Source organism: Oryctolagus cuniculus, chromosome 1, assembly GCF_051225735.1.
Source record: "Oryctolagus cuniculus isolate XC-2025 breed Fujian yellow rabbit chromosome 1, ASM5122573v1, whole genome shotgun sequence".
NCBI classification, from domain to species: Eukaryota; Metazoa; Chordata; class Mammalia; order Lagomorpha; family Leporidae; genus Oryctolagus; species Oryctolagus cuniculus.
In genome coordinates, this window is record NC_142867.1 from 102,892,501 (window position 1) to 102,911,981 (window position 19,481).

The 19,481-nt window shown below is 43.6% G+C and overlaps 1 long non-coding RNA gene across 1 annotated transcript in view; it reads right to left on the minus strand.

The window, feature by feature from the left end:
* Nucleotides 1-3,828: 3,828 nt before the first annotated feature.
* LOC138850591 (uncharacterized) overlaps nt 3,829-19,481 on the minus strand; it is a 31,952-nt gene continuing 16,299 nt past the window's right edge. The window contains exon 2 of the long non-coding RNA XR_016220013.1: nt 3,829-4,556. This is a non-coding gene — a long non-coding RNA (uncharacterized LOC138850591). The remainder of the gene's footprint in view (nt 4,557-19,481) is intronic.

Sequence of the window (19,481 nt, forward strand, 5' to 3'; positions counted from 1 at the left end):
CCAGCCCTGACTGTTGCAGGAAGTGAACCAACAGATGGAAAATTTCTCTCCCCTTGCTTTCCTTCCCCTCCTTCTTTCCCTTTCAAATAAATACAATACATTGTTTAAAACATTTTAAATAGAAAGTAAGTCTACAGAAAGCCCTTGATAAAATGGTTGAAGAATTCAATGACTTAGGAAGATAGGAATAGAACAGATTTATCCTCAGGCTCACACAGCCACACCTGAACTATGTGTCCCCTGAGAGCCCCCAGAGGGCACTGATTCATCATGCCCTTAAAATGCATGGGTTAGGGCGAAACTTGCCCCTCCTAAACCCAGTGTAGTGACTATTCTCTGTAGGCCAGGAATTCTGGATTCTATTTTGGTGTGATAATCAAAGTGAAGTTATATACCAAGACTTAAACAAGTAGATAGATAGCATACAGCTTAGAGAGATGAGAGTTTTAATATAGTCACTGTGGGGTTTGAAGGGTCACAGTCCAAGAACAGGTGGCTCCATTAGTCTAGTATCTGATGAGGGTAGTGATAGGCTCTGCCAAACTGATAAAACCAGTTCCCTCTAGAGAACCAACTTCTGAGGGCATACCATCAATGACCAATTAGGCCTGCCTCCTAAATATAGTAATTGGGTCAAGTCTCCACCTTTACTGCATTAACCATGAACATCATTTTTTAACCCAAACGTTCCAACCACATGGGCTTTTCAGGGACACCCAGACTATAATCCAAACTTGTCACTCTGATGGAGTCACAAGCTGAAAGGAATCTGTGTCCTTAAAGCGCTCTTTGGATAAGAACCATTCACTAACCAGGAGTATTTTAAGAGTTTTAGCAATAAAATTTCATTGTGGTAAAACTAAGATTTTGCATTTTATCTGTTATAACAGCTAGTATTACCTAGTGAATATAGCTATTTAAATAAAATGGAGAGAAAATGATTCTTCTTTTTATTTTAAAGATTTATTTACTGATTTGAAAGGTGAAGTTAGACAGCAAGAGAGCGAGACAGAGAGAGAGAGTGAGTGAGTGAGAGAGATATCTTCCATCCACTGGTTCACTTCCCATTTGGCTGCAACAGCTGGAACTGGGCCCATCTGAAGCCAGGAGCCAGGAGCTCTTCCAGACATTCCACACGGTACAGGGGCTCAAGTACTTGGGCCATCTTCCACTGCTTTACCAGGCTCACTAGCAGGGAGCTAGATTGGAAGAGGAGCAGCTGGGGCTGGAACCGGCACCTATATGGAATGCCATCACCACAGGCACCGGCTTTACACGTGCCACAGTGTCATCCCTGAAAACTGTGATTCTGAAGGACATTCCAGGGGTCAGGCATTTTCTATTGATATCAATATCAATATCAATAGAAATATCACAGGGAGCAGCTGTGTATCTTAAGTGGAGGGTAAATGAATGTAAACAGAAAGAAGAGATCAAGAATCTGGGGCTTTACCCACTGTGCCGGCATCCCATATGGGTGCTGGTTCAAGTCCCAGCTGCTCTACTTCTGATCCAGCTCTCTGCTGTGGCCTGGGAAAGAAGTGGAGGATGGCCCAAGTCCTTGGGCCCCTGAACTCACGTGAGAGAACTGGAGAAAACTCCTGGCCCTTGGCTTTGGATCAGCTCAGCTCTGGACGTTGCAGCCATTTGGGGAATGAACCAGCAGAATGGAAGACCCCTCTCTCTCTGTCTCTACTTCTCTCTGTAATGCTTTCAAAATAAAATAAAATAATTCTTTAAAAAAAAATCTGGAGATTCGGGTGCTAGATGTCAATACAGATATTAATGTCATCCAAGGTATTGACAGAGCTATAGAGAACAGAGTATGAATCAGAATCATCTGATATTTTCTAGCATTTCTTGGATGCTAATTATGTGCCATATACTATGCCAAACATTCTTTGTATATTAGCTCCATTGATCTTTGCAATTACCAAATGGAATAGGTTGTTACCTTTATTCATAAGCCCAGAGAAGTGACATGGTTTCCTAGCATAACTAGAACTCAAATCTGTCTCATTATAAAAGTTATTTGAACAATATGGATTTAAGTTAAAAAAAATGCATCTGTGTCATAAACCAGGTTGTTCCCAAAGGTAAGAGCAAAAATTTCTGGGTGAAATAACAATTCATGAATCCTAAACACTGTGCATCAATTACCTTTCCTACACTGCAACTACACTGGAGCAGACCCATGGCTTAGGCCATGGAGATTGCTGATAGTTGTTTATGTGGTATGCAAAGTTCTTACAAAAGTATTATACTAAAGACTCCTTATTCAATTTACGTAAATAGCCACATCATCTAGTCCTTTGAACCTCACAACACTGAGGGGTAAGCAGAGTCAAAGAGATGGAATGACTCACACCAAGCCCAGACCAAGAAAGGCAGCTCTGTACTTTTCCATATGAGTTAGATCAGGGGCTTACATTTTTTAGAGTTATATAAGTTTTTCTTAAAAGTATATTCAGAAAGCTATTATATGTAATGGATAAAAGCACTTTCATCTTACATGTTATTTATGTGTGTGCCCATAATATTTCATAATAGTAAATACTATTCTTGGATGAGCAAAGTTAGAGGGATGCCCTTTTAATCGTCACTTCCTCTTTCAAAAGCCCTAGTGACCCCACCTAAACCCCCCCCCCCACTTCCCAGAACTCTCTAGAGAAGAGTTTGGCAACATGTATGGTTTTTAGTTTTGTAGGAACCAACACAATGAAGGCATCATACCTGCTCACAATAGTACAACCAATCCATTGATCAAGAGAAGCACAATGAAGACTATTCTGACTATTTTGAATGCTAGTCCTCTCTAAACATGTTTTTGCCAGAAAAATAAATGTATAACTATATATGGATGTGTATATGGAACCATTTATTTCTCAAAAGCATTCCAAATTTGTTTCCATAGAAACTATTTGCATTATAAGATTAAGTATAATTGTTATCAATAACTCCTTAAACAAAATTACTCAAATATCTATCAAATCTAGAATGGATAAGTAAAATAGGGTACTTTGTCATGTGGGAATAGTATATGGCAATGAAAATGAACAAACTGGCCGGCGCTGCAGCTTACTAGGCTAATCCTCCGCCTTGCGGCGCCGGCACACCGGGTTCTAGTCCCGGTCGGGGCTCCGGATTCTGTCCCAGTTGCCCCTCTTCCAGGCCAGCTCTCTGCTGTGGCCAGGGAGTGCAGTGGAGGATGGCCCAAGTGCTTGGGCCCTGCACCCCATGGGAGACCAGGATAAGTACCTGGCTCCTACCATCGGATCAGCGCGGTGCGCCGGCCACAGCGCACTGGCTGCGGCGGCCATTGGAGGGTGGACCAGCGGCAAAGGAAGACCTTTCTCTCTGTCTCTCTCTCTCACTGTCCACTCTGCCTGTCAAAAAAAATAAAATAAAATAAAAAAATTAAAAAAAAGAAAATGAACAGACTACAGCTACATTTAAGGAATAATGAATGATAAAACATTGGACAAAATAAATAGACACAAGAAATACATATGGTTGCATGCCACATAATGATGTTTTGTTCAACAATGGACTGCATATTTGGTGTGGTACCATTAGATTATAATGGAGCTGAAAAGTTCCCATTGCCCAGTACTTTTACTTTTTTATGTTGATATGGTTTTACATATACAAAAACTTACCATTGTGTTATTATTGCCTACAGTATTCAGTGCAGTAAAGGGCTGTACAGGTTTGTAGACTGGGAGCAATAAGCTATACCATATTGGCTAGGTGTGCAGTAGGCTATACCATCTAGGCTTGTAATGTTCCTACAATAATAAAATCACCTAATGACACATTTCTCAGAATATAGTCTCATAAGCATGTCATGACTTTATTGCCATCATGTAGGATGGATAGACAGAATTTAAAAACTATATTGTTGAGCAACACAGAATTATAAGCCTTTAAAGGAACACAAGAAAGTGATTACAATAACAGTTAAGATAACAGTTACTTTCAGTGGCTGGGGAGAAGGTGGAGAAGAGTGAAGAGAAGGGTGCCATACTTTGGAGGGGCTTCACAAGGCTGCTCATTCGCCAAACTGGAATATTCTATGTAATTTTTGATAAATTAAGTTTCCAATTAATTTTTTGAGTGGCAAACACATATACTACTATTCCAAGGGAGAAAAATATTTGATTGCTTTCCCTATAGAAGATACTGTATACTGTAATGAACATCAATACTCAACAATATTAACTTCATACTAAACAAAGCATGCTCTTTCCTTAGGACCATGTTTGCAAAGGGCCTGCTGGCACCACACCCAAGCATACTCTTGTCTTAGTTTAAGGTTAGATTTCACAGAACCTGGAGGAAAGAGCTGGCCAGATTAATTCTCCATAGAAATTATCTCTCTTTCCTGAGTTTTCAAAGGTTTCTTGACAGTGACATCAAGATTGGATCTCCTGACGCATTCCTGGGGTGGGCCTGTTCTCTGAGGACTCTTCTCTGCAAACTGAGGCATCACAAAAAAATGTGCGTCTGAATGGAAAGCCATTTCCAGGTTTGATTGAAGAGCGCTGAGAAAACACCTACAAACAGAGCCAAACTTTTACTCAGAAGGTAATTTTGAGTTTGTTACAATTCATAGACAAATGGAAAGTTGAGACTCCACAATTCAATTCTTTGCCATAAAACTTGGCTGTGATCATCTGAGCCAAACACTCATAGATGAGAAACACTCTGAGAAAAACACTCATAGATGGTCTGCACTTGGGAAATGCAGCTTTCCAAGATGCTCCTCAAGATAAAATAGACATGGAATGCCCACCTACGTACTCCCATGCTATATATAGCTCTGGTTATTAACTCTAGGAAGTACCTCCCTAAAATGATTTTGTTTTAGAATAACTGACCTTAAACCTCTGTTAATGGTGATAATGAAACGTTAGGGTCAGTTATCTTTGAAAACCACTGGTACTTCATGACAACACATCCATGTTATCCATGTTTAAGAGAATCCTTAAACCTCTCATTCTTGTTTCAGATATGTAGGCATCCAATTCATCAAAAAGAATATCAAGTTATTAATGAATACATTAAAAGAAGAGGAAACTAGATCATATATTTCTTTTATCCCACTATCTGATCTATTATCTGAATTTTACTGCCATTTATCAGCCTCCCAGGTATGACTTCATTATGCTTCTCCTTAGCTAATACTGTATTGTGTAGACATAATTGAGCCCCAGCTACAGAAGCAAAGACCCTTGAAATGATTCACCACACAGAATACATGCTGCACAGTATATCAGACTTTCACAGTGCTATTCATGCCTAAAGTCATCTTCCTAAAGAGCACTACTCTAGGCCTACGATTCTAAGATGTCTGCTTCATCTAAGTCAATCAGGGAGTTGGTCCTTAATCCCTTGATGCTTCTACTTCTAAATTATATTTTCTCATTTGTCTATCCCACTGTTTTATACAGAGTTAATTTTACATGTACCAAACACTGGGAAAGATCAGGAAGCTTAGACCAGGCAAAAACCCTCCTAATTCCAGTTTTAATCCACACTATTTTCCTGCCTTCTGATTTCACAGTAGTTTCTGCGTCTCATTTACCTGCATGAAGTCTGAGGCATCTACATGAGTCCCACTTCTTATCAGGGCTAATAGATACAATTCTCTGCCCTACCAATCTGGGGCCTCCCATTTCACTAACAGTTGTGCTTTAGCACCTCATCTATGCTCCGGCTGTCCCATGGGTCCTGTGATTACCCAGAGCAGCCAGGCCACTTCCAGCTCACCCCATCAGGGGACTCTACTCACACCCTGCATCTGTGGTAGCTCTGATCACTATGTTGTAAATATTTATTCTTTGCAGCTTTTGTAGATCATAAGCTTCCAGGAACAAGAATTATCATACTCATCTTTGTATCTCCTAGCCCATCTATGACAGAGTATCAAACCCATTTTGTAAATTGTTGTAGGAAAGAGGGCATAAAGAGGTTTGTTTACAGTATGCTTATACTTTTATAGTGTACTTATCTGATTAGTTGGCAGAAAAGGTCATCCAGGTTTCTATTTCATTCATTTATTAAGTTCTTATATGTAAAGCACTCTAAGTACAAAACAGGAAAATGAAAATGCATTAATTTGTCTGTCTTTCACTCATTTGCTATTGGCTGCAGTTCCAATTAGGCTCAGAAGAAAAAGGAATGGAAGAGTCCTGTGTATGGGTGTGCGCAGGATGGATGGGTCTGTGTTCTCCTGGTCTGCTCTTCCTCCTTGAGGTCCCCCCATTGTTCCACTTCCAGTCTCCAACTCCAGCCACAACTAACTTCTCTTCAAGCAGATAAGCCTCAAACTTTGGATGGGAGACTGGAAAAGATGATTTGTTTAATAAATATTTACTTAATTATTTGAAACTCAGAGTTACAGTGGCAGAGGCAGGGACAGAGAAAGGTTTTCCATCTGCTGGTTCACTTCCCAGATGGCCTCAAAGCCAGGCGCTTCATCCAGTTCTCTTGGGTGCAGGGGCCCAAGTACTTGGGCCATCTTCTGCTGCTTTCCCAGGTACTTTAGCTGGGTGCTGGACTGGAAGCAGAACAGCCAGGAATTGGACTGGTGGTCATATGAGATGGCGGCACTGCAGGTGGAGGCTGAACCCGCTATGCGATTTTGTAATTCTACCAGTAAGTAATGTTTCATCCATTGTTTTAGAGGAGCATGAAATTATTGTCCTTTCTGACAGACTTTGATGGTAAAGGCTTTTGTTACTTGAATATCATGCCCCTTAAAAGTATCTTGTGCTCAAAAATTGCTGTATCTTAAAGAGCTACCACTTGTACTACTATAGTCTTTGAAAGAACAACCCTACAACTAAAGTACTTAAAACATGTGTGCAATGATTTGACACTTTAATCATTGTAAGCTACTTACTAGTCATTAGTCTTCTAGTGAGATGATGAGTCTCTAGGGGCAAAGGCAGGGTGAGAAGAGGTTTCAAGTTCTCCATCTCATTCATTTTCCTGTCTTCTCTTCTCTGAAGTCAGTGCAATATTTGGCAGAATGGGCATCAAGAAGACCTTTGTTGGAAAACTGCACGTATTTTTACATCAGGGATACTGTTCCTAACTAGTCACTAAGGAATAATTCTTGTTTAGATGAATTTTATTAAAGGTCTTTATGTGGGCAGAAACTTTGGAAGGAAATTCTAGCCACAAGATAATTAGCATACGTGGTTAGTAGTCCGTGGATAAGACTTCCCTAGGAGAAATCTAACTTTTGAAGCCAACAGAAACTAATCAGAAATCTGTGAGCTGCTTTCTTGGACAAGAGCCCCCTTCTTTTCCTGCTACTGCACATGAAAATCTATGTATACCTCTACCTATGCATCTTCATTCCCTCCTGTTACAATGGAGGAGTCATCCTTTCTTGCTATCAAAACCTAGTCCCATGGCCTCTGTGTGAGTTTTCATTTCTCCCAAGATGCTCAGAAAATACATGTTACTATCACGTGTGTATCAAAGCTGTGGTGCTATTCTAACTTCCACACATTCTCAGATCATTCTTATTTACAAAAAGAAAATAAAACTTCCTCCACACCATGATCTCCTCAACCCACTTCCCTTTCCAGCCAATTCCTAATGAAAGCCCTTAGCTACTGGCAATCCCCTCGCCCCTCGTCCTCAGCATCCTCTGGATACTCTTACTCCTTCAGGCACATCTTCAAGAGAGAAAAGGCAATTCTGCTCTCTCAAGAGTTTACTCAGACACACATGCACAAAAAAATCTGTAAGCTGCGAGTGCTCCTCTGGAGAAGAGCAGGGAGGAACTAAGCAGGGTGTGGGAAGGAGGAGCTAGAATCTTCTGGGTGAAGTCTTCTCTATGATTGACTTGGTCTAGTCGAAGTGAATTAACTGAATTGTTGACATTCACCTATTCAAGTACAAATATGAAAATGATACACTAGGTCAACAATGTATTAGGTGTTACCCTTTTTGTTTTGTTTCTTTGATGACCCTTACTAAGCCTTTCTAAATTGATGAAAATAAAATGGAACTTTCCTCCAGGATCACTGGTGAATTTGCCACATGGATTAAAAATAATCCTTATTATTCTCTCTATACAACAAATAAAATCTAATAAAATCAGCCTTCCAAATAGTTGATTTCAATCTTTTAAATTTTTTGTCTAGAACATCATGCTTCATGTGCATATTTGTTAGGTTTCTTTTCAAATGCAAATACAAAGAGAAATACACTTTTCAAGTAGCCCTTTTACATGTCTGAAACATGCAGAATAAGGCAAAAAAAAAATCAAAAGGCAGAGACTTGAGATAACCTGCAACAGGACAGGCTGATTTAAGCTAGCTCCAAAGGTGCTTCTTTTTAAGTCAATTGTGAATAATTCTTTTTTCTGTCTACTTAGATAGACATTTGGATCATTTGTGGATTTATTTGTTTTTCCCTCCACTAATATTTAATTATTAATTCTTCAAGTTGCTGGGTAAAAGTAGGAATAAGTCTTAGAAATTGAGGTTCCTGGCTTTTTTTTTTCATGTATTGTCCTACAGTTGTAGTGCACCTTATATTTGCAAAGCTCTTCACCAAAGCCTGGTAAGGCAGTGTCTGATTGAGCATCCTCATCAGTCTATCGGGCTAAGTAGTACTCTGGAAACAAAGAGCCCCAGTAGGACAGTATCTTCAGGCAGCTGTTAATTTATTGTTTATGGTCTTCCACATGATAGGCCACAAAGATGATCTGCTTATCATGCACCTGCAGAACAAAGCTAACAGGTGTTCCATCTTGACTCACACTTTCATGATAACAGAAGCAAGAAAGAGTTAGAGAGTGTAATCATCATGTCCACTCACCTATTGGTCAAAGCAAGTCAAAGGGGATCAGCCTGATGATTGGGATGGAGAACTATGAATATCCTCCAGCAAATGGCAGGAAATATCTGTGCACAACCATGCAGTTCTTCATGACACCTTACATGTAAGGGACTTGAAGGCCAAAGAGGATAAGGCACTGGCACACTGTGGGGAGCAACCCGGACTAGACTAAGTTACTGGAATTAAGACTTATTCTATGCATCTGCTCTCCCACAATATGGCGCTGGGAGAGGAGAAAACAGCTTCTACACAGCTGCCTCTTGCCAACTTGAGTGATGACCTCCAGGAGCTGATCCTGCTCCTGATTGGAGGAGAGCAGCGTACTCGGCGTGTGGGCAGCCGAGTTGGGATTGGCGGAAGAGGACTATAAGGGAGGAGAGAGACAGCATGCACCAGGAACATCTAAGGGAACACCTGTGCAGCCCCCGAGAGAGCCTGTCGGCGGTGTGCCGCTCCCCTGCGGAAGTGGGGAAAGTGGCCAGGGGGAACCGCCCTTCCACGGAGGTGGAAGGGACAGTAGCCAACCTGGGAAGAACCAGCAGCAAACCCGGGGAGGGCCAAGCAGACGAAAGAACAACGCAGGGTCCTGTGTCGTTCCTCCACGAAGACGGGGAGCGACATAATGGTGCCGTGACTCGGATATGAAGCCTAGGCAGGGTTTAGTGTCGTTCCTCCATGAAGAGGGGGCGTGACATAATGGTGCCGTGACTCGGATAGGAAACCTAGGAGGGAAGAAGCAGGAAAATACCAGAGAGAGAGACTAGAAGAGCCTAGGGGAAAGCCGGACGGAAAAGGTGCCGGAAGAAGCTATTGAAAGCCTAGGCATAGACTCGGATACGGACTGTGGGAAAGAAGTTAGGATTTAAAGTGAAAGCAAGAAGAAGCTTAGACTCAGATATGGACTGCAGATTGAAAGTGAAAGTGGAACCTATAAGAAACTTAGACTTGGATACGGACTGTGGGGAGAGGCCAGGAGAAATGAGGGAGGAATATTGTTGGAAGAAAACTTACGGAAACATACCGGGTAGAGAAAAATGTTAGGGAGGATGAAGCCGCGAGTGCAGGCTGAGGCGGAGACGGAAGCCATCTTGGAATTCTTCAAGTCAGCCCGGGGAGCAAAAGGCGAAAATCTGGAACCAGAGGCAGAGACGTGGGCTGCCAGGTTGGAATTCGCCAGGTTAGTCTGGGGAACTTGGACTGAATACCGGTGGTGCCAGAAACGTGAGCTGTGCTGTGTGACTCGTGGAAGCCGCTGCGTGCAGAGAGAGCGCGTGGGGCACAAGTAGATAGGGCACCTGGGGCTAGCGCGAGGCCATGGTGCGGACGTGAAGGGGCGCGGAGACCGCGGAGTGTGCGCGCGAAGCCGGGAAGCCGCGCAGATGAGAGAAGCGCGGGCTGAAGCGGCTCAGAGCTGGGAAGCCGCCGAGAAGCAGCCTCGGGGCGGGCGCCGGGAAGCCGCAGGGATAAGAGAAACAGAAGTTTAGAAGTAAAATGAGAGAAATAGGAATGCTGGTAGATAGAAGTAAAATAGGAGAGATAGGAATGCCCGGAGATAGAGAAATAGAGAAAAATAAGGCCTCCCCTCAACATGGCAATGAGAGAGCTTGGATTCGGTCTGCCTGATTAGGGAGGTGGTGAGCACCTGCGGGCGGCTAGCAGCTTATGCGCCGCAGGTCACCGAAGACAGGCACGAATTAACATCAATAAGTCTCCCCACAATACTGCAATGAGAAGGCTTGGATTCGGTCTGCCTTATTAGTAAGACGATAAGCACCTGCAGGCGGCTGCAGGTCACCGAAGACAGGCATGTTATCAACACCAATAAGTCTCCCCACAATACGGCAATGAGAGGGCTTGGATTCGGTTTGCCTGATAGGGCTTGTAAGCACCTGCAGGCAGTTCTAGCAGAGCAGAGCGTGCGCTGCAGGGCACCGAACACAGGCACGCATCAGCGCCTAAAAACCTCCTCACAACATGGCGAAGAGAGGACCCGGATTCGGTTTGCCTGACTGGTAGGGCTTGTAAGCACCTGTGGGCAACTCTAGCAAGCAGAGCAGAGTGTGTGCCGCGGGGCACCGAAGACAGGCACGCATCAATGCCAAAAATAAAAAGAAAGGGGGATCTGTGGGGAGCAACCCGGACTAGACTAAGTTACTGGAATTAAGACTTATTCTATGCATCTGCTCTCCCACAATATGGCGCTGGGAGAGGAGAAAACAGCTTCTACGCAGCTGCCTCTTGCCAACTTGAGTGATGACCTCCAGGAGCTGATCCTGCTCCTGATTGGAGGAGAGCAGCGTACTCGGCGTGTGGGCAGCCGAGTTGGGATTGGCGGAAGAGGACTATAAGGGAGGAGAGAGACAGCATGCACCAGGAACATCTAAGGGAACACCTGTACAGCCCCCGAGAGAGCCGGTCGGCGGTGTGCCGCTCCCCTGCGGAAGTGGGGAAAGTGGCCAGGGGGAACCGCCCTTCCACGGAGGTGGAAGGGACAGTAGCCAACCTGGGAAGAACCAGCAGCAAACCCGGGGAGGGCCAAGCAGACGAAAGAACAACGCAGGGTCCTGTGTCGTTCCTCCACGAAGACGGGGAGCGACAGCACACGGTCACGTGGGCGAACAGAAGGGGAGCTGTGTCTTCTGACCTTGGTACATTACCCACTCTGAGTACCTGATCTATATGTGTTGACTTCTCCCTCCTTTCTGGATGATGTAAGGGACAGCTTACCTGGTTTTTGGTTATCATTCTATATTGTGGCTTATAAACCCTTTCATTTCAACATTAACAACTTGTGTTGTCTTAGATCTTTTGAGGCACACAAGGGTCATATAGTTATTAAGCTTCACAATGACTATAAATGTGACTCTGGAGTTACATAACTGAGTAGGCAGCTGTCTAGTCTAATTGCAGAGAGCTGAAAAGACTCCAGGCACACGCCCCCACCCCTGCTCCTCGGTGCCTGAAGCTCCCATAACAGCTACTATTCTTAATAGCTCTCATTAATTGAGGTGCTTATGTGTTGAGAAGTGTGCTGTTTTACAATCTCACTGAATCCTAAAAAGCAAGGAGTATTAGTGCCCCATTTAACAGATGAGAAGTTCATGTTTCTGTAACTTGCCAAGGTTATATGGTGACTTAGTAATTAAATTAAACACTCTTCTGACTGCCAAACCTATGCATTTGACCTTGCCAGGATGGGGAAACTCTGTACATTCTATAATCATGTATAAAATATCCATGCAGATGCCTCCCCCCGCCACCTCTGATATTGGTCTATAGTTCCTTTTGTTGTTGTATCCTTGTCTGGTGTTGGTTTCAAATTAATCGTAGCCTTGTAGAATGAGTTTTGACGGATTAATGCTCTTCAACTTTTTGGAATACTTTGACAATTGGTCTTGGTTCTTGGGTATACATCCAAAAGTAATGAAATTAGCATATCAAGGAGATACCTGCATTCTCATGTCCACTGCAGCACTATTCACAATAGCCAAAATATATAATCAATTTAGGTGCCCATGGATTGAAGAATGGGTAGAGAAAAATGCAGTGTATACTAACAATATTATTCAGCCTTAATAAATGATTAATAAATAAATCTTGACATTTGCAGCAAAGTCAATGTATCTGCAGTTAGTTATGTTATATGAAATAAGACACAGAAATCAAATACCTCATGTTCTCTCTCAAAATGTGGAATTAAAAAACACTTGATCTAAGCTTAAAATAGTGATTACTAGAGCTGGGCAGAATAGGGGGAAAGAAACAGAGGAAGTTTGGATAACGTATTCTAAAACATATAAAGAAGTTTTCATGTTCCATGGCACAGTGGGGTTAGCTATAGTTCTCCATATTATACCCTGTAAAAAGAACTAGAAGAGAGGCTGGTAGAATCCAAGCATAAAGAAAAGATAAAGAAAGGGGATAGGCCAAGTATTCCATGTTATTCAAAACAACAACCAAAATGATACTTCTGGGAGAACAAGACCTCGTAAGGTATAAATAACATCCTTTTAGGATGGTCCACCTGTGGAACAGGGAGATTCAGCAAAATTGGAGGTAAACCAGGGGAGAGATGTGATACAATGGAAACAGGAAAGGCAAGTTCCCTGTATTAATCTTTTAGAAAAGTAACAGGGGTCGGTGCTGTGGTGTAACAGGTAAAGCTGCCACCCGCAATGCCGGCATCCCATAGGAGTGCTGGTTTTAGTCCTGAGTGCTCTAGCTCTACTTCCAATCCAGCTCTCTGCTATGGCCTGGGAAAGCAGTAGAAGATGCCCCAAGTCCTTGGGCCCCTATACCCATGTGGGAGACCTGGAAGAAACTCCCGGCTCCTGGCTTCGGATCAGTGCAGCTCCAGCCATTGCGGCCAACTGGGGGATGAAGCAGCGGGTGGAAGACCTCAATCTCTCTCTCTCTCTCTCTCTCTCTCTGCCTCTCCTTCTCTCTCTGTGTAACTCTGACTTTCAAATAAATAAATAATCTCTAAAAAAAAAAAAAAAGGAAGAAAGAAAGAAACAAAGCACCATGATCTGGGTGGCTTACAGAGCAGAAATCTATTGTCTCACGGTGCTGGAGGCTAAAAGTTCAAGATCAAAGTGTCAGCAGGGTCGGTTTCTTCACAGGATTGTGCTAGAGAAAATGTGCTACCTCTCTTCCTAGCTCGTGGTGGCCTCAGGTGTTTTGTGGCACGTAGCTGATGCTCTGTGTCTCTCCTCCTGTCTTCCCATCACATGTGTGTAGAAATTTCCCCTTTTTGAAGGACCCCAGTCAGAGTGGATTAGACATTTCCCCTGCTCCAGTATAAAAACTCCTTACATCTAAATCACATCTAATCCCTTCTTTTTGGTCACATTCTCATGTGCTGGAGACACAGTCTCCATGCACATGTGTAGGGCACAGTCTGGCCACCCGTGAGGAGCTCTCACACCTGTGCACCCCTGGGCCAGGTTGCTGCAACAGCTTTGCCAGAGGCTGCCTGAGGAGTGAGTGACACAGCCCAGGAAGATAGAGTAGGGCTTGTGCTCAGGGGTGGGGGATGACACTGACCAGTGGGAAGCATGGAACTGGAGATCACTGACCCTTGAGGGTTGACTGTTGATCACTGCCTTAGAAGTGATACAACTCATTAAAAAAAAAGATTTATGCTATATTTGAAATTTGAGTTGCAGATAAAAGAGGAAGAAAAAGATAAAGGGAGAGGAAAGAGAGAAAGATCTTCCCCGCAAATGGCCACAATGGCTGGGGCTGGGTCAGACCAAAGCCAGGAGCTAGGAGCTTCATCCAGGTCTCCCACATGGGTCCAGGAACCCAAGCTCTTAGACTACCTGCTGCTTTCCCAGGCACATCAGCAAGGAGCTGGATGGGAAGTAGAATAGCTGGGACTTGAACCGGTGCACATATGGCATGCTGTTATTGCAGGCAGTGACTTAACCTGCTATGCCATGATGCTGGCCCGTGACACAAGTCACTGAAGAATCATATGGTCTTGAAAGCCAGGCAAGTGTGTGCTTCTGGATGGTAAGACAATCACAAAGCCTTCTTGAAAGCTCCCCACTCCAGCCCACAGGGCTCTGCATCCCTCTCCTTGCCTCGCCTTGCTCCCTGGGGCTAGTCTCCTGCATCAAGCTGCAGTTTTTAAATGTTTGCCACAGGCTCCGTTTCTATAGGAACTCAGGAGCAGTCATCTGCAATGCAGAGAAAAAGCACTTCTAATCTAAAAGCTGCCTTGTGCTTTTCAAAGCTACTTTGTATCTGTTTAAAAGTCCCCCCCCCCAATCCTGCAACATGTCACCCCACTTTAGGGATGGTACTTTATTGCCCTCCAAATAATCACGTCTATATTTTCTTTTAGATAATTTGCTGGATGGAGAACAGAAGATAAAATATTTAAGCAACACATTAGTATTCATGGAAGAGCTTTTTCGCTTGTTTCTCATTACTGAAGATATTTTCTCCTGACAATCTGCTATCATGCTTCCCAAGGGTAGCATTATTTTGGAGCTATAGTGAGTAGGGATAAAGAACTGAAAAAAAATCTTCCTAAGCTGGTTTGTACACTTCCAGTTTCTTCTCAATCTTGGCCTCTCATTCACCTTCCACATACATATGAGAATTATAGACAAACTGCTTAAAGAGAAATAGACTTAATTTCATAGAAAATTGCTGTGTTTCAACACCATTGCAGCCATTCTCTCTGACAGGTTAACTTTGTAAAGGTGTGAAGTGTGTGTCACTTTCATCCCAGGTACTGGGGACCGTTGCTCAGCATTCCTGACTGGAAACCACGTAGGGGACTTCAGAATGGGCTTGAAGTTGGGAGACTTGGAACAAGATGGAGCTCCACTACACGCTGGATGTGTCACTACCCAACCTCGTCATCTCTCTGGGCTCCAAGTTCCTGTAAGCTGGGGACAGGGGTGTGGATGGCCTCTAAGGCACTTTCCAGTTGCAATGTTCTACAATTTTTGATTCTTGTCAACTACCAATGAAGTCAAATCACTGGTCTCTTGGGTGAGGAAAAGCAATCCTTCCTATGTTCTGTGTAACTGGGTCTCCTGCTCACAACTTTGCTCGTATGAGAATAGATTTGTTAGGACCTGTATTGTCTAACTTGGAATAGGAGCTGGTTTAGCCAGAGGAAGGGAGGAGGGTACCTCTTTGTAGGACTGAGGGGTCTCTTTATTAAAGATTGCAGAGCTCGGCTGCTTGGACCAGTGACAAATGAGAGTCCCAGCCAGACCTGAGAAGAGTTGAAATGTGAGCAGGAGGCTGTTTCAGCCTAGGCACTTCGCCAGGAGCATGCTGGCGTTGAAAGAACAAACTCCAAGTCACCTCAGCATTGGGAACACCTGGGTGCCCCGTACCCAGGCTGCCAAGGAGCACTGCAACAGGTGGAGGACAGGAGAGCTGCACACCCCTCCCTTGACATACCCAGAAGCCGTCTGAGGACATCATGCTTCCAGTGAACCGAGTATAAACCCCTCTGCTTATCAGCTATAGACCAAAAAAGGAAATCATATTCTTGTACTGTAAATTTTATGAGCTCCAAACTTGAGGAACCCCATCACATCAATAGGTAGATACATACATACACATGTACATGCATACATACACACACATATATGTAACTAGTAGATACACAGATAACAGACAATAGATACAGATAATAGACGAGGGGGTGCTCTGTAAAAGCAGAGGGGAATAGCCTTGATCTGCTCCTCCAATCCCCTCCAAGGACTGCTGAAGGATACAGCTGAAAAAATGCTGGTTTTCAGGGTTGGTAGTTACGAGCCCCTGTATCCATTCTAGCGCCCCTGGTTACTAGCCGAGCAGCTACAGGTTTGTCATCCGCCTTCTCTGGCAGGATTTTGTGAGGCTGCTATGAGCAAATACATGTAAACAAAAAGCTCAAACAGAGGGCTGTGCACACAGGGGTGGTCCACAAATGAGGTAGGAGGACAGCATCACACTGGGAATTACAGGAAGCGTCACGGCTGGTGCTTCTGCAAATTCTATTTCATTCCTCTTGAGACTATTTCAGCTCCCAACTGATGTTTCCAAGTAGCTAAGACTGGGAAAATCAAACTAACCTCAAAATCCTCAGGTTTTTTGTCCTCAAAGAGGCATTTTCATTTCCAAAAGAAAACTGAATCCCATTTTGTTAAATTTGTACTCAGCACATACTCCTGTAATCCAAGCAATGGCAAGATTTGAAAAGCATTTCTCCATTTCTCCGTCACTGTGTCATGCTCTATCGCCTGCCAGCAGTGAATGAAATGGCCATCCTGAATACAGCCTGTGAAATCTCATTTCCACCTTGGCAGAATTGTTCTCTCACCTTCATTCAAAAGATTTCTCCAGAGATCCTCAGGCTACCAAAATAAAAAAACTCTCACTGCTCAGGCACTGTGGAGATACTTGAGTAAGGAACCTCAATTGCTTTTCAAAATAATCCACTAATAGTTAAAGAGGCTGCCTAAAGTGGCAAACAGAACCCTAGGGTAAGACAGAAGTCTGGGCCTGGCCCCACCGGAACAAACTTCATTATCCTTATTGATAAAATGGATTATAATGCAATCTTCAAGGTGTTTGCAAGTTTTCAGTAACATAGATAACATTTAAGAAATGAGATTATTGGGGCCGGCGCCGTGGCTCACTTGGTTAATCCTCTGCCTGCAGCGCCAGCATCCCCTATGGGTGCCGGGTTCTAGTCCCGGTTGCTCCTCTTCCAGTCCAGCTTTCTGTTGTGGCCCAGGAGGGCAGTGGAGGATGGCCCAAGTGCTTGGGCCCCTGCACCCTCATGGGAGACCAGGAGAAGCACCTGCCTCCTGGCTTTGGATCGGCGCAGCACCAGCAGTGGCGGCCATTTGGGGAGTGAACCAATGGAAAGAAGACCTTTCTCTCTGTCTCTCTCTCCCACTGTCTATAACTACCTGTCAAATAACTTTAAAAAAAAAAGAAATGAGATTATCAACCTTAAACTTTTGTTAATTTTCATTGCACAAGCCATAGTGATACCTACTAGCAGTACATGCTTCTTCAACACCACTGCTGATATCTATAATGAGTTTCTAGGTGAAATCATATATTTAAGGACTTCCTCTACATTCAGGTATGATTCTTTAATAGAGAAAACAACTTGGAAGGCAGTCCTTCTCTTTGGCCATCAATGCATCTGCTTGCACGCACCTACCTTAAGCAAAGTGCAAGTGAGAAACCCAGAAGGCAGATGGTGCCAGGGGGTGTAGCTTTGTAGACAGACAGGACTCTGCACTGCCCATCGTTCTCAGCACTGCTGTGTACAGATGTGTGTTTTCCTGCTCTGTAACTAACATAGTTTAGATGCTGAAAGCTAATGGGGCACAACAGGACATGTCTTGACCATTACTCAATATTTGCCAGTATAGTCTCTGGCACATGAAAGGTGTCAAAAATGCATGCCACAATGAATAAACAGAAGTTTTAAAAGTTTACAATGTATCAAATTACTCTTAACCACTATCCAAAATAGCTTCCTCCTCTCCTCTTTTGAGTAGTCTACTTCTCTCTTCTTGTACAGTCATCCTCAATATCCCCCAAACAGAGGCTTTGTCCACTAACCCCCACAGAAGACAAGACCTGCCCCCAGTGCGTCTGTCACAGTACCTTACAATCTAGATTAAAAGTCACCATTTAATGCCATTAACAACCCCAAAATGCTCACTTAAAAACATACCCCTTCTTTTCAGAGTAGCACTTTGCAAAACATTATAGTATTTTCCTCATAACATACAATTTTCATAGTAGCAAAAAAAGAAGTCAAATTATATCTCTGAGTCCATGACACCACATGGCTTCCTCACCTGAAAACAAAATGGCTTTTCCAGAAAAATACGGGGAAAATGTAAAAGAGAAAAAAAAATCAACCAAACCAATTCTTTTATTTACTGCCCATCTTGGTTCATTTTGTGTTCCTGTAACAAAATACCAGATATCGAGTATTTTACAAAGCACAGAGCTTTATTTTGGTTCACAGCTTGGGAAATGAGAGCAGCTGATCCCAGCTGGTAATGACCGTATACTATATCACACACAGCTGATGACGTCACATAGCCTGACATGTGCAAGAGACCCAGGCTGCACATGCAGAAGCGATCACATGGCAAGGGAGAAAGCAGGAAGCCAGGGAGAGATCAGGCTCCCTCCTTAACAACCTGCTCTGTGTGAGCAGTGTGGGAGACCAGCAGGGTGACGATGACCCAATCACCTCCCACTAAGCCCCTGCTCTTAAAGGTCTTACCGTCTTTCCATACCATTACATTGTGGACAAGGCTTCTAGCACATGGGACTTTGGGGAACAAACCATAGCACAATCATATTAGTTAGAGGAAATATGCTTTTAGGGTTGTATTAGTAGATTCATTGCTGGCTCCCTTTGAAACTCAACTTCGGGGTGGGTGTTTTGTTGCCACTTAGAACACCTGCAGCCCATAATTGAGTGTTTGTTTTCAAGTTCCAGAATTGCTTCCAGTCCAGCTTTCTGACAATGTGAACCCTGGGAGGCAACAGATGATGGCTCTAGTGAATGAATACTAGGTGACTGGGGAGTGAACCAGCATGGAGGACTCTCTTTCTCTACATCTCTTGGTTGCTGTATCTTAAAAAAAAAAGTTCAAAATCAATACGTAATAAAGGTAACTTCTTTCCCTCAAACGTAAAAAAAGTTTATTTTTATATGAGAGGGAGAGGGAGGGAGACAAGCTTCCATCCACGTGTTCACTATCCAAATGCCCTCAACAGCTGCAGTAGAGCCAGGTTGAAGCCATTGAGACCGGGACTCAATCCAGTCCTCTCACATGGGTGGCAGGGACCCAAGTACTTAAGCCATTATCTGCTGCCTCCCAGGTGCATTTGCAGGAAGCTGGATAGGAAGTGGAGATGGGACTCTAACCCAGGCATTCTAATAGAGAATATAAGAGTTCCAAGTGGCAAATTAAACTACTGGGCCATAATACCTGCCCCAACCATTATTTTTAAAGTGAAGTAAGTGGGCAAATTGGGGACTGGTGTGTTGAATCTCCCTTTCTACCAACCTTCCACGATCTGAGGGTGTAGCAATCAGGCTGACCTGCAGACCT